This window comes from Haliotis rubra, unplaced genomic scaffold, assembly GCF_003918875.1.
Source record: "Haliotis rubra isolate DU_JTF1 unplaced genomic scaffold, ASM391887v1 Scf62, whole genome shotgun sequence".
Lineage (NCBI taxonomy): Eukaryota > Metazoa > Mollusca > Gastropoda > Lepetellida > Haliotidae > Haliotis > Haliotis rubra.
The window spans coordinates 566,213-579,611 of NW_025767324.1; the positions used below are offsets into that span (position 1 = coordinate 566,213).

At 38.6% G+C, this 13,399-nt stretch overlaps 1 protein-coding gene across 2 annotated transcripts in view; it reads right to left on the minus strand.

Moving 5' to 3' along the window:
• LOC124256186 (DENN domain-containing protein 2C-like) overlaps window positions 1–12,672 on the minus strand; it is a 67,384-nt gene extending 54,712 nt beyond the window's left edge. Inside the window, exons 1-2 of one of the 2 annotated variants that reach the window (XM_046690156.1) lie at window positions 12,581–12,646; window positions 8,860–8,868 (exon numbers count right to left, since the gene is read on the minus strand). The gene's annotated coding sequence lies outside the window, so the exon portion shown is untranslated. Of the gene's footprint in view, window positions 1–8,859; window positions 8,869–12,580 lie in introns of both variants that reach the window. The other variant, XM_046690157.1, reaches the window with a different exon arrangement.
• Between the last annotated feature and the right edge of the window lie 727 nt (window positions 12,673–13,399).

The window sequence follows — 13,399 nt, forward strand, 5'->3', positions numbered from 1 at the left end:
ATACAAATATAGTTAATATATCATGGTACGACACAATTCTTTCATATAACTATAGCTAATATGTCATAGCATGACACAATTGTTTACGAAACGAGTGTTAAATTTTGTATTGCCCGAATATAATTTTGCACGTTTTTCGTATAAGTCACATAACACACTTGCGAGTGAAATAATTTCTTTATTATCCAGTTATCTATGTGAAGATCCATCAGAAAATATAAAGTTTTACAGTAACGAAAATCCTACATGCAAAACTGGATCATGGCGCAATAATACGCACCAAGGGTTAGTGAGCAGGTTTTACTTGTCAAAATAGTGCACACTTACAACTCCAGCTTCTTACCATAGAATATACAAAAGATATAATAAATAATATGGAAATTTTATTTGTAAATCAACATCACCAATATATATTTACAAAAGAATGTATCAACATTGCTACCATAACTGACCTAAGAAAGTATTTTTTGTCGCTGAGGATCGATACAAGTTATCGGAGTAGAGACAAGGCCATATTTCGACCAATCAGCTATGGCTAAAGTGATATTTTGCGCGAAAAATCGCGAAAAGTAAACCTGCACGATATATAATATGTTTACAGTATGTGGACATGTGCTCATATTGAAACTATTAAATTAGTTATATTCAACCATATGGATAATATAAAGTTAGTAAGTCATGGCATGACACAATTCTTTCATATAAAAGTCAACATGTCATGGCCTGATTTTTCAATATTAGATATTACTTTAGTTTATCTATGATGACATGACGCATTAACAACTGGAATATGAAAGAATCAGGTGATCCTTAACTTCTTTTAAGTAGTATATAATTACTGACAGCAATGTGACTTCAACTGTTAACCTATAAAAATTAAAACATTAAGCATATTTACACATTTCGTATGAACAGAGCAAATCTACTTGCCTGAAATCCAAGCAGTAATTTCAATCTAAATTCACATACACGGAATAAACACAGAGAACACAAACAATCCAGCTGTGCATCTCCAAACAATGGTATCTCTGCAACCACTATCAACAATTCAAGATGAGGAAGAAGGATAGGTTTTCCTTGAACACATTGTGCAATACCCATGCTACACATAAACACTGGGATCGCTTTACAAACATGACAGCAGGAAAACAGAAGTATTAACTATTCACCAAGGGGTATTTCTTAGTAACCTGATGTATACCTTTAACACTCTTAACAATGACCATAATGGTTGATCACACTGTATTTTCCTTATAAGGAGTGTCTACATATTTCACAGTTATCATGGTCATAGCCCCAGTCTCTATTCTGTTTAATACTAATACATCTGGATTATTATCCCTACTGTCTAGCCCTCTCTGCAATGCTCAAGCCCTAAATAAAGCAAATGCATATAAGATTGCCCTAGACATAAATATAGGAGTCATCTGGACTCCCTCAATGTCTTCAAGGGAGTCATATGCATACAAGATTACCCTAGGCCCTAAATATAGGAGTTATCTGGACACCCTCCCTGTCTTCAGGGGAGTCATATGCATATAAGATTGCCCTACACCCAAAATATAGGAGTCATCTGGACACCCTCTCTGTCTTCAAGGGAGTCAACTGCATATAAGTTTGCCCTAGACCCTAAATATAGGAGTCATCTGGACTCCCTCTCTGTCTTCAAGGAAGTCATATGCATATAAGATTGCCCTAGACCCTAAATATAGGAGTCATCTGGACTCCCTCTCTGTCTTCAAGGAAGTCATATGCATATAAGATTGCCCTAGACCCTAAATATAGGAGTCATCTGGACACCTTCCCTGTCTTCAAGGGAGTCATATGCATATAAGATTGCCCTAGACCCCAAATATAGGAGTCATCTGGACACCCTCCCTGTTTTCAAGGGTGTCATATGCCTATAAGACTGCCCTAGACCCTAAATATAGGAGTCATCTGGACCCCCTCCCTGTTTTCAAGGGAGTCATATGCATATAAGATTGCCCTAGACCCTAAATATAGGAGTCATCTGGACTGCTTCCCTGTCTTCAAGGGAGTCATATGCATATAAGATTGCCCTAGACCCTAAATATAGGAGTCATCTGGACCCCCTCCCTGTTTTCAAGGGAGTCATATGCATATAAGACTGCCCTAGACCCTAAATATAGGAGTCATCTGGACTGCTTCCCTGTCTTCAAGGGAGTCATATGCATATAAGATTGCCCTAGACCCTAAATATAGGAGTCATCTGGACTCCCTCTCTGTCTTCAAGGGAGTCATATGCATATAAGATTGCCCTGGACCCTAAATATAGGAGTCATCTGGACACCTTCTATGTCTTCAAGGGAGTCATATGCATAAAAGATTGCCCTAGACCCTAAATATAGGAGTCATCTGGACACCCTCCCTGTCTTCAAGGGAGTCAAATGCATATAAGATTGCCCTAGACCCTAAATATAGGAGTCATCTGGACTCCCTCTCTGTCTTCAAGGGAGTCATATGCGTTATAAGATTGCCCTAGACCCCAAATATAGGAGAGTCATCTGGACACCCTCCCTGTTGGACTCCCTCCCTGTCTTCAAGGGAGTCATATGCATATAAGATTGCCCTAGACCCTAAATATAGGAGTCATCTGGACACCCTCCCTGTCTTCAAGGGAGTCATATGCATATAAGATTGCCCTAGACCCCAAATATAGGAGTCATCTGGACACCCTCCCTGTCTTCAAGGGAGTCAAATGCATATAAGATTGCCCTAGACCCTAAATATAGGAGTCATCTGGACACCCTCTCTGTCTTCAAGGGAGTCATATGCATATAAGATTGCCCTAGACCCCAAATATATAGGAGTCATCTGGACCCCCTCCCTGTCTTCAAGGGAGTCATATGCGTTATAAGATTGCCCTAGACCCCAAATATAGGAATCATCTGGACACCCTCCCTGTCTTCAAGGGAGTCATAATGCATATAAGATTGCCCTAGACCCTAAATATAGGAGTCATCTGCACTGCTTCCCTGTCTTCAAGGGAGTCATATGCATATAAGATTGCCCTAGACCCCAAATATAGGAGTCATCTGGACTCCTTCCCTGTCTTCAAGGGAGTCATATGCATATAAGATTGCCCTAGACCCTAAATATAGAGTCATCTGGACACCCTCCCTGTCTTCAAGGGAGTCAGTCAAATGCATATAAGATTGCCCTAGACCCTAAATATAGGAGTCATCTGGACTCCCTCCCTGTCTTCAAGGGAGTCATATGCATATAAGATTGCCCTAGACCCTAAATATAGGAGTCATCTGGACTCCTTCCCTGTCTTCAAGGGAGTCATATGCATATAAGATTGCCCTAGACCCTAAATATAGGAGTCATCTGGACTGCTTCCCTGTCTTCAAGGGAGTCAAATGCATATAAGATTGCCCTAGACCCTAAATATAGGAGTCATCTGGACTCCCTCCCTGTCTTCAAGGGAGTCATATGCGTTATAAGATTGCCCTAGACCCCAAATATATGAGACATCTTGACTCCTTCCCTGTCTTCAAGGGAGTCATATGCATATAAGATTGCCCTAGACCCTAAATATAGAGTCATCTGGACTCCTTCCCTGTCTTCAAGGGAGTCAAATGCATATAAGATTGCCCTAGACCCTAAATATAGGAGTCATCTGGACTCCCTCCCTGTCTTCAAGGGAGTCAAATGCATATAAGATTGCCCTAGACCCTAAATATAGGAGTCATTTGGACTGCTTCCCTGTCTTCAAGGGAGTCATATGCATATAAGATTGCCCTAGACCCTAAATATAGGAGTCATCTGGACTGCTTCCCTGTCTTCAAGGGAGTCAAATGCATATAAGATTGCCCTAGACCCTAAATATAGGAGTCATCTGGACACCCTCCCTGTCTTCAAGGGAGTCATATGCGTTATAAGATTGCCCTAGACCCCAAATATAGGAGTCATCTTGACTCCCTGTCATATGCATGTAATACAGTTTCCAAGAGTCATTAGGCAAGATTTCTGCATGAGGGCAATCCTAGTCTGTCTCACAGTCCCTGAACCACATTATTTTCCCTACTGCCTAGCCCTCTCTGCAATGCTCAAGCCCTAAATAAATTAAGTCTAGATTTCCCAAGGTTCCCAACTCATTGGGGCTCCTTTTCAATTCAAATGGGTTTATTTGTTGCTATCAAAATTATATATATTCAGGGACTAAGCGTTTGTCTAGGGCAATCCCTACTCACTTCCTTATTATGTTCTAAATTCTACAGTCATTTAAAATATGCAACTGGCAGGAAACAGTCATCATTAATCACAGAAAATTATAAATTTGTATAAATTACTTTCATCAAATGATGGTTTGGCGTTTATTCAAAACCTGGTGTCAATAACCGTTAAATAAGGCCCAGCTGCTATATAGCAGACAGATCATATTGAAAACCTTGCTTAAAGAGTGAGTTTAGTTTTATGCCGCATTTAGCAATATTCCAGCAATATCATGGTGGGTACACCAGAAATGGGCACCACACATTGTACCTATGTGGGGAATTGAACCCGTGTCTTCGGTGTGACGAGGGAAAGCTTTTACCACCGGACTAACTTTAAGTCGCCCTGGCTAGAGGCTGGCACGTATTGGAGGGTCCTGGCATTTACTAAAGGAAATGAAGTACATCGTTTTAGTTAAGTGGATATATTTCCTGCGATTACACTTGCACATATTGTGTTGTGAGTGTTTCCGAGTGCATCTCAGGAGGAAAATCAGATTATGACAGTATGTAACCTTACTTTTGGCACACATTTTTCACTAATTTCAATGTCCACAAGTAAATTTTGTATTCTTGGACCTACCTGAAAAAGTCAGCTATCAAGTTTGTCATGCAAAATTGAAAAATTTTTCTTCATTGTTATCATGTTGTTTCCTGACTGAGGTCACCTATCATAACATAACAGCAGATATCAGTTGACACTGAGACAATGTGTGTCAAACATGCTACTTGCATGCACAATAAACTAACTATCCCGGGTCATGAAATCTCTAAAATGGTTAACAAACTATAACTGACCTGGGGTCACTGGTGGCTAAGCAAGCCAGAGAAACATCCAACAACAGTGTTTACCGTTTTGTGCTGATTATGCACAATACTGAATACATGTGATTATTGCACCAAATAGTAAACATCGGAGACCTGCATCCCTTTGAGGTGAGGTGAAATTGGGTTTAACGTCGTGCTTGAGAATATTTCGCTCATATGACGACGTGCATGCGTGTGTATGTGTATCTGCTTGTACTAGCCCAGACGCTAGCTGGTTTTATAGTGCTAGCCCACTCGAGATACCATGCGGCAGTGAAGCATGAATACCCCACTCAGACACATTATACGGACTCCGAGAAGACCAGTCATTGTTGTACCCATTAATGCCGAGCGCCAGGCAGGGACCAACAAGTACCATATTTTAACGTCTTTTGGCATGATGCGGTCGGGGATCGAACCCTCGACCTTCCGCTCTCCAGCGGACGCTCTAACCACTACACCACATAGGCAGTCGCATCCCTTTGAACTTTGTGACACCATCAAAGATTATTCCCTCACTCACTTAATTCACTTTGAATATGTTGATTCCAATGTTACCATTACACAGTAATGCAATAAGTTACATCAACAAAGTTGCCGTTTTCTGAAATATCGCATTTGACCAGTGTATCACTTCAGACAAAAACCTCTGTGGTAAATAAGTGCAGAGTATTTATAATAACAATTTACTAGCATATGGTTCATAGACTGTAATATTCTCCTCTTGTCATGCTTTGTCAGCATGACAAAACTGAGAACGTTTCAAAGTAACTAGAATACTCAAGATAGAGCATGTTCACTAAATTTGTTTCAGTGAAATACTGAAGTTAGACCGTCCATTTCCTGTACAGTAATTGGATCGCCAATTATAAGCGATGTTTCAATATAGGCTTGGTTTATCTGATGATGAGTATGTTTATTCAACAGCCCTTAATACACACCTTTTCCAACATTGTGTTAAAAAAAATGTTATTTCTTTTTTTTGTTACAGTTTTTGCTATTGATTTCAGGCTATCAAGAGAGAGAGAGAGAGAGAGAGAGAGAGAGAGAGAGAGAGAGAGAAGTGAGTGAGTGAGTGAGTTTAGTTTTACGCTGCACTCAGCAATATTCCAGCTATATGGCGGCGGTCTGTAAATAATCAAGTCTGGACCAGACAATCCAGTGATTAACAGCATGAGCATCGTACTGCGCAATTGGGAACCGATGACATGAGTCAACCAAGTCAGCGAGCCTGACCATTAGTCGCCTCTTACGACAAGCATAGTCGCCTTTTGGGGCAAGCATGGGTTGCTGAAGACCTATTCTACCCCGGATCTTCACGGGTCAGAGAGAGAGAGAGAGATTGATGAATAGGGTGTTGGTTGAAACTAGGGGTGGTGTATTTTTTTCATTTAATAAAAAGATTAAATATAATGGTTCATTGTTTTCACAACAGAATCTTTTCCAGGGCATTCAGAATGCAAACAATTAGTATTTGCTATATATACCTGACTCAAAATAATGTTTCTCAGTATTTTCATCAAGGGATTATTTCCCCGTCCTCCTCGGTCCCAAATATCCCCCATATCAATAAATGCTACCTTTGATAATCTCATGAAATTGCCAAAATAATATAGCCTCCAGGACACCATTTGTGAAAGACTGACCTGATAATTGTTAGCAAGGTTAAGGTTCTTCAGGCAAGGATGACCTGATGTTAGACCAACTTCTACAGACAGGTTTACCACACACGATGATCTGAAACAGGTGTCAGTTCAGCACCAACAGTACCAGGAGATAAGTAATTAAGATGAATTAGTGACCCAGTGTCAGATAAAGTGTTCAACATTTCTCTATCACTGATGTTTGTGGTCCAAAGTGTTTCCTAGTTATTGGCGCCAGTTCTTGGAAACTACCAAGGCTAAGCAGGTTAACTGGAGGATTAAGATGTATTAGTGACGGGATGCAGAGACTATGGACTATAATCCTGGTCTTAATCGTGCTGCAGGGATCTAGCTAGGATTCCAAACAATGTGCCCTAAGCAGGTTAACTGGAGGATTCCAAACAATGTGCCCTAAGCAGGTTAACTGGAGGATTCTAAACAAAAGCAATGTTCCAAACAATGTGCCTAAGCAGGTTAACTGGAGGATTCCAAACAATGTGCCCAAGTAAGCAGGTTAACTGGAGGATTCCAAGCAATGTGCCCTAAGCAGGTTAACTGGAGGATTCCAAACAATGTGCCCTAAGCAGGTTAACTGGAGGATTCCAAACAATGTGCCCTAAGCAGGTTAACTGGAGGATTCCAAACAATGTGCCCTTAAGCAATGGCCCTTAACTGGAGGATTCCAAACAATGTTCCAAACAATGCCCTAAGCAGGTTAACTGGAGAAAACTGTCACATTTTTCTGACTTGGATCTTTTTACAGTCCTGACTTGGATCTTTTTACAGTCCTTATTTTAGTAAATGCTGAGGAGTTGGGATTTTTTTCAATCAGTTTTGAAATTTGTTACACATTACGACCAAATATTGTCCTCTGTGCTGATCTTGATGCATCTCTGTGCTGCCTTATGTACAAGTATATACTTTGTCTCTATGTAACCTCTCTACTCACTACAAGAGAGGGGAAAAGACACCAATAGAGCATTGGGGTTCTGTAGCTCACCTTCATATTTATGGTCATGAAGGTCTCACTCACACAAGGGTCAAAATAGCCATAAAAGAACAGATACGTGTTGACACAAATGACATCATGCTAACAAGTATTAAAAGACAAATTCATCATGCCAAAAACTATTAAAAGACAAACTCCTCATGCTACAAAGTGTTACAAGACAAATTCTTATTGCTGACACTGAATAACTGGCTGAAACATACATGATTACAAAAGTGGACATGTTCAAATGATGGAAATCTAGGTAGCTCTATACGGCTGTTGGGCATATCAAAGGGGCCACACACTGAACATAACAAGTGAAGTACAAAACACACAGTGCCTTCAACAATATCAGTGTTACATGAACAATACTTGTACTACACTGACACAAACAAGAAATGGCTAAATAGCATCATCAGTTCAGCAATGATAACTCTCATCTGGCATTCATTGACTCCACTGATTCTGCTAAACAAGATGCACATATCACCATGTACACACACGCACAAGAGGGCCAGTCAAGGGAATGAAGATCCGGCAATCTATCAGATGCACTGCATTCAATTTCTATACTTCTTTTGAATATGTCTGCATCAAGATGAAGACAATGAAGACATACCACAATGTTTCTCATGCACATTTCAAACAAAATTTTAAAACACTTCCTAGTCAATCAGGTACAAAAGTGACAAACGCATGTCCAAATTTATGAGGAATCTTTGCAAAAACCTTAGTCAGTTTAACATAAACATAATTTCTGGTTTTAAATCGTTCCATGGCAACAGGACAATCGCCAGGACAATCAACGAAAGCATTATGTGATAATAACAGACTGTTATAAACAAGGTAGACTTAGAATACAATGAAGGAAAATTGTTGAGGCAAGCGAGCTGGACTTCACACTGATTTTAGGAATGTGACAATGCCAGACATGTCTTCATATAATACAAATGTGTTGAATCCAACCCACACCCTTGACATCATGAGCAATTGCTTTATCCTCTAAGGTAACCTACCAACCCTAAGTTTACATGTTCAATTAGAAATCTCTCACATCCATCGAAATGTTTTAAAAACTTTCTATTTTGATGGTATCCGTGAAACATAATTTATACTACGAACCATGCAGAACATGCTGAGTGACAAACATAAAATCGACGCCTGTTGTAAAAACACTTACATTTCTTTCCTGAAAGGACAAGTTAAAACATGGATGAATTATCACAATTATCCTTCTGAAACTAGATCTCTCATACTTGCAAATCGGAGAGCGTAACATATAAGATCCTTCTCTCTATATTCGGACACAGCAGTTGCACAGACGGTTGCATAATAACCAGGAAGCTGTCACAGTAACTGACAAATATATATATGTTTGCCTGAAGCGCGTTTCACGGAAGTGTATGTTGTCACACCCGAGGAAACAACCAGCTAATGCAGACAGAACACGAAGATATCACCAGCATGATATCATGCATATCTGCAGAGAACACCCCCATGTTTAGTGAGTGAGTGAGTGAGTTTGGTTTTACGCCGCTTTTAGCAATATTCCAGCAATATCATGGCAGGGGACACCAGAAATGGACTTCACACATTGTACCCATGTGGGGAATCGAACCTGGGTCTTCGGCGTCACGAGAGAAGGCTTTAACCATTAGGCTACCCCACATGATAAAGAGAATCATTTGTTTTAGTTGGTTCACAAAATTGTTTTGTTCTTAAAATATTATTGGTTTATAATTGAAAAATTCTCATGAAGAACACAAATGTCGCCAATTTCTGACCAAATGACCAGGTATGTCATATCCAAGGGCCATAACTCAGATCAGTCTACATCGGTTCAAACTTTGAGGTAAACACACTGGTATGTAATTTGTATTATGCAATGAATATTCTTTTCAACCGGAAATGATCGAAGCGATATTTCATCTTTGTTACATATTCATACCTTTAGAGTTGTATATCAGAAAAGTAATTTTTTATATTATTTTCATTTATATATCATGATTGTTGTATAGTGATGCAGGAGTTGTAAATCAAAGTATCGTGATCCTTGTATTGCAATCCAGTTGTAAATCAACATATCATGGTCTTTGTATTGCAATCCAGGAGTTGTAAATCAACATATCATGATCCTTGTATTGCAAAACAGGAGTTGTAAATCAACATATCATGATCCTTGTATTGCAAAACAGGAGTTGTAAATCAACATATCATGGTCTTTGTATTGCAATACCGGAGTTGTAAATCAATGTATCGTGATCCTTGTATTGCAATCCAGGAGTTGTAAATCAAAGTATCATGATCCTTGTATTGCAAAACAGGAGTTGTAAATCAACATATCATGGTCTTTGTATTGCAAAACAGGAGTTGTAAATCAACATATCATGGTCTTTGAATTGCAATACCGGAGTTGTAAATCAATGTATCATGATCCTTGTATTGCAAAACAGGAGTTGTAAATCAACATATCATGATCCTTGTATTGCAAAACAGGAGTTGTAAATCAACATATCATGGTCTTTGTATTGCAAAACAGGAGTTGTAAATCAACATATCATGATCCTTGTATTGCAAAACAGGAGTTGTAAATCAACATATCATGATCCTTGTATTGCAAAACAGGAGTTGTAAATCAACATATCATGATCCTTGTATTGCAAAACAGGAGTTGTAAATCAACATATCATGATCCTTGTATTGCAAAACAGGAGTTGTAAATCAACATATCATGATCCTTGTATTGCAAAACAGGAGTTGTAAATCAACATATCATGATCCTTGTATTGCAATACCGGAGTTGTAAATCAATGTATCGTGATCCTTGTATTGCAATCCAGGAGTTGTAAATCAAAGTATCATGATCCTTGTATTGCAAAACAGGAGTTGTAAATCAACATATCATTATCCTTGTATTGCAATACCGGAGTTGTAAATCAATGTATCGTGATCCTTGTATTGCAATCCAGGAGTTGTAAATCAAAGTATCATGATCCTTGTATTGCAATACAGGAGTTGTAAATCAACATATCATGATCCTTGTATTGCAAAACAGGAGTTGTAAATCAACATATCATGGTCTTTGAATTGCAAAACAGGAGTTGTAAATCAACATATCATGGTCTTTGTATTGCAAAACAGGAGTTGTAAATCAACATATCATGATCCTTGTATTGCAAAATAGGAGTTGTAAATCAACATATCATGATCCTTGTATTGCAAAACAGGAGTTGTAAATCAACATATCATGATCCTTGTATTGCAAAACAGGAGTTGTAAATCAACATATCATGATCCTTGTATTGCAAAACAGGAGTTGTAAATCAACATATCATGGTCTTTGTATTGCAAAACAGGAGTTGTAAATCAACATATCATGATCCTTGTATTGCAAAACAGGAGTTGTAAATCAACATATCATGATCCTTGTATTGCAAAACAGGAGTTGTAAATCAAAGTATCATGATCCTTGTATTGCAATACAGGAGTTGTAAATCAACGTATCATGATCCTTGTATTGCAAAACAGGAGTTGTAAATCAACATATCATGGTCTTTGAATTGCAAAACAGGAGTTGTAAATCAACATATCATGGTCTTTGTATTGCAAAACAGGAGTTGTAAATCAACATATCATGATCCTTGTATTGCAAAATAGGAGTTGTAAATCAACATATCATGATCCTTGTATTGCAAAACAGGAGTTGTAAATCAACATATCATGATCCTTGTATTGCAAAACAGGAGTTGTAAATCAACATATCATGATCCTTGTATTGCAAAACAGGAGTTGTAAATCAACATATCATGGTCTTTGTATTGCAAAACAGGAGTTGTAAATCAACATATCATGATCCTTGTATTGCAAAACAGGAGTTGTAAATCAACATATCATGATCCTTGTATTGCAAAACAGGAGTTGTAAATCAACATATCATGATCCTTGTATTGCAAAACAGGAGTTGTAAATCAACATATCATGATCCTTGTATTGCAATACCGGAGTTGTAAATCAATGTATCGTGATCCTTGTATTGCAATCCAGGAGTTGTAAATCAAAGTATCATGATCCTTGTATTGCAAAACAGGAGTTGTAAATCAACATATCATTATCCTTGTATTGCAATACCGGAGTTGTAAATCAATGTATCGTGATCCTTGTATTGCAATCCAGGAGTTGTAAATCAACATATCATGATCCTTGTATTGCAATACAGGAGTTGTAAATCAACATATCATGATCCTTGTATTGCAAAACAGGAGTTGTAAATCAACATATCATGGTCTTTGAATTGCAATACCGGAGTTGTAAATCAATGTATCATGATCCTTGTATTGCAAAACAGGAGTTGTAAATCAACATATCATGATCCTTGTATTGCAAAACAGGAGTTGTAAATCAACATATCATGGTCTTTGTATTGCAATACCGGAGTTGTAAATCAACGTATCATGATCCTTGTATTGCAAAACAGGAGTTGTAAATCAATGTATCATGATCCTTGTATTGCAATACCGGAGTTGTAAATCAATGTATCATGATCCTTGTATTGCAATACAGGAGTTGTAAATCGTTGTATCATGATCCTTGTATTGCGATACATGAGTAGTAAATCAACGTATCATGATCCTTGTATTGCAAAACAGGAGTTGTAAATCGTTGTATCATGATCCTTGTATTGCGATACATGAGTTGTAAATCAACGTATCATGATCCTTGTATTGTGTTAAAAAAAATCGATGTATCATGTCATAATCCTTCTATCGCGATACAGGAGTTGTATATTGATGTATCATGATCCAACTATCACGATACAGCATTGTATTGACGCATCGTTACACAACTGATGGGAACAGAGGTGAACAGAAAGACAAAAGGTTTAAATAAGTATCCATACTCACAATCATGTCTGGGTCAAGAGATGTTTTCTTCACAAGTCCTCGCTTTACAAACTTGTTTGGAACTGCGTATCCTTCCTCGTCCATAAGTGGCTCATAAATATCGTCCCGAAAACCTAACGTCTCCGTCGGATCCATATAGACTGGATCCCCTTTCATCAGGCCTGCATTGTACAAATCATCCGAACTAAAACTTTTCCGTAATGGGAATCTCTGAACAGGTCTCTGGGTCAGTTCATCCACCATTGACAACACCATGTTCTTGCTCTCAGGAACAGGAGCAAGTTCATTCTTATGGATCACTGTAAAGTCACATTCATTGGAAAGGTTTTCCTCCATGTCAATATGTGGTATCTTTGGTGGTGGTGGACGTCCTCGTCGAGGAATAGTGGAGGTGTTGATCATGTGATCGTTTGCTACGGAAAAAGGTCGCTGTTTTGGTGGTGGGGGTCTTGATGGAGGATGACGCCGAACTGGATCCTCTTGAGACAAGGGTCGTTGTAGAAGTGATATGCGATCTTTGATTGACTTGTATGTGTCCTCCTCAGGTTTGTCCTTGACATTTCCTGATGTTAGTTTAGGATCATCTTTGGACACGTGTGACTTATTGGTGTCTTTGGGTACAGGTTTAGTTACATGATGGACACGTTTATCTTTCTGTTTATCTTTCTGTTTATTTTTACCTTGGGTTTTATTTGGACCCTTTCCTTCTTTCACAGCAGCCTTCTTTTCTGTGCTTCCTTCGTATAAGTCATTCTCAACCATCACAACCTCTTGAGACTTCTTCACCTTTGCCTTAATGTATTCATCATGCGCATGAGT